General features: G+C 37.1%; 1 long non-coding RNA gene across 2 annotated transcripts in view; it reads left to right on the forward strand.

Moving 5' to 3' along the window:
- LOC106297051 overlaps positions 1 to 2657 on the forward strand; it is a 7266-nt gene extending 4609 nt beyond the window's left edge. The window contains exons 2-4 of one of the 2 annotated variants that reach the window (XR_001261377.1): positions 1189 to 1476; positions 1700 to 2306; positions 2392 to 2657. This is a non-coding gene — a long non-coding RNA (uncharacterized LOC106297051). Of the gene's footprint in view, positions 1 to 1116; positions 1477 to 1699; positions 2307 to 2391 lie in introns of those variants that run through there. The other variant, XR_001261376.1, reaches the window with a different exon arrangement.

Raw genomic sequence — 2657 nt, forward strand, 5'->3', positions numbered from 1 at the left:
GAGAAGTAGACACCATAGCCTTTCCAGCCTCATGGTTGTGCACGGCTTCATGAGCTCTAGTTTGGCTGAACTTGGATGTTGAAGGTGGTCTGAGGTGAGGATGAAGGACCCATCAGTTGTTCTTGGAGTGACCTTGTTTCTTGCAATATTCACAAGTCACACGCCTATCACCCCTTGTTTGTACGCAACTTTGTTTGCTGCAGCAGCCTCCACCTTCTCAGCTTTGCTTGCCATAGACAGCTCTCCTTTTACTCCAAACAATCCATCTGAGCCAAGTTCCTTTTGTAGCTGAGAACAAACATCATCCATGCTTGGAAGCTCCTTAGCTCTCAGGATATGTTTGATAACATCATTAAAGGTTGGATTGAGTGTAAGAAGTAACCCAACGACCTTGTCTTGCTCACGGCTTTTATTGAGGATGTTTGGATCAGTGGTGTTTGGCCTTAGCATTTCAAGCTCAGACCACAGTTGACTAAACTTCCCAAGGAGCTTGGTAAAGTTCATCTCTTCCTGCTGTAAGTTGTTGATTGCCTTTTTCACTTCAAAAATTCTGGTAAGGTTTGAAGTGTTGCCATACACCTTGTGTAAGGTATCCCACAATTCTTTTGCGGTTCCACAGTGAAAATATGCCATAATAGAAGAGTCAAGCGAACTTTGTAAAACAGACAGCACCATAAGGTCCTCCTGACCCCATTTGCCTTCATCTATTACTACAATCTCCTTTCCATCTTCTCTTTGAGTGGTTTGTCTTGGTGCTCCACTTGAAGTTATGTGCTCCCATAGACCTTTTCCACCAAGAGCTGTCTTGGTCAATTTTGACCAGAGTAGATAGTTTAATCCTTTAAGAACAACTGGAATGTTGATCATAGGTCTGTGTTGCTCCATTTTGAATCAAGTGAGTAAAAGAGTGAAAAGAGTAAAGAGATTTGCGGAAGTAGAAAGGTGTTTTAGGAGCTTAGAAGCTCTGATACCATGTACGAAAATAAGAAATCAGGATGAACAGTTCAAGAACAAGAGACAGAGAGAGAGTTGTGAATCTAGAAAGTAAAAGAGAGAGATAGTAAAGAAGGAAAAACTTAATTCTTTAACTTGTAAATTTTGGTTACAACACATATTTAAACTAATCTAGATCTGGACATAATAATAAGTTTGATAAGTCGTCCCAACGAGTATCTACTTTCCGTGAAGGGTTGGTCTGATTCAACCAACAAGATTGTGGGCATTAAATTCATAACCAACACAAAGACTTCAGAGTGTTATGGATTTGAAAAAACTCCTGGAGAAGAAGGTACAGATATTTCACTTGAAGTAAAAGACAAGAAGATCGCCGGTTTTCATGGCTTCGCTGACTCCCAAGTCAATTCTCTTGGTGCTTATTTCGCTCCAGTCGCCAGCTGAAAAATTTGTTGGGTTCGTTTCTTGATTTCTCTATGAATAAGGCTACATAAGAGCCATACTTGTGGATTTCCGGATGGGGTATGTCTTATGGTTTGTGTTTCAGTGCGATGTTTGTGTTGTCACTTGTTGTTTTTTTTTTTTAAAAAAGGACTAGTGGTTTTTTTTTATAAATATATCTATGTTTATTTTCATTTGGATCTGTTTTTATTTGAATCTTGTAACTAAATTTCATTTTCACTTGAGGTCTACTAGCCCTAATTTTATTTTCACTTGAAGTCTACTACCTTTAATTTTTAAACAGGAACACAACTAAAAGAGCTAAACAAGAACCAAACAAGAAACTTTACGTACCGTACCAGCGAGAGAAACGACCATCAGAAAACAAAGCAAGCAATGTGTAACCAAAACAGTAAAGAGTTAGATTTAAATTTTTAAACTTACATGTAAAGCTTTTTAATCGCTCAGCTAGTCAGCTCTGAATTAAAGGTTTTTTTTTGAGTGTTTTAATTTTGGTTGGATTTAGGTGAGATTTGAAGTTATCTGAGTGATTTTAGTAAAACTTAAAAAATGAAAAATGAAATCTATAGGTGATTTGGTGTGATATTTTCTAAAAATTTCAAAGTTGTTTCAGTGATTTGAAATGATAATATTTTTTTGTCTGCACTTTTTTTGTTTTTTTATCACACATGCTTTGTAAAGATACGCTCATTACTAATACCAACTATCAAGAGGCTTAAAAAAAGAGGAGACGTGCAACCAAGAAGCCATACTCTAGAGGTCAATCGGTGGCGGCGACAGTTTGGAGATCATTCAAAAAAAGCGAGCAGGAAAGACTGATGTTCGTAAAATAAAAAAAAAAAGAAAAAAAAAGACTGATGTTCGTGATGCAGCCAGAAAGCTGCTCTACGGTTAGTTTTATTTTGCCCAAAACATTTAACTATATCCATCTTTTGAGACATGACTCTAAAAGGGAGTTTTGGTGATTCTTTTCAGGATAGGACGGAGATAGTCAAGAAGACCATAAACGAGAATAAGGCAAAGAAAGTCGAGTTTGCTTCCAAGAAACAAAAGTCTCAAGCGAAAGGTATATTCTGCAGAAAGTGATGTTCGTTTTTCCTATGATTTTGTACTTGTTACAACCGCAAGTTTCTCTTTCGTTGATGAAATTGTAAGTCAGCTAGAATCACTGCAACCTTGTATCTTACCAGTGTAACCAACACACGAACAACATTTTCGTCTCAGCAAGAAGATTTAAATCA

The sequence above is a fragment of the Brassica oleracea genome, chromosome C6 (assembly GCF_000695525.1).
Source record: "Brassica oleracea var. oleracea cultivar TO1000 chromosome C6, BOL, whole genome shotgun sequence".
Classification (NCBI taxonomy): Eukaryota; Viridiplantae; Streptophyta; class Magnoliopsida; order Brassicales; family Brassicaceae; genus Brassica; species Brassica oleracea.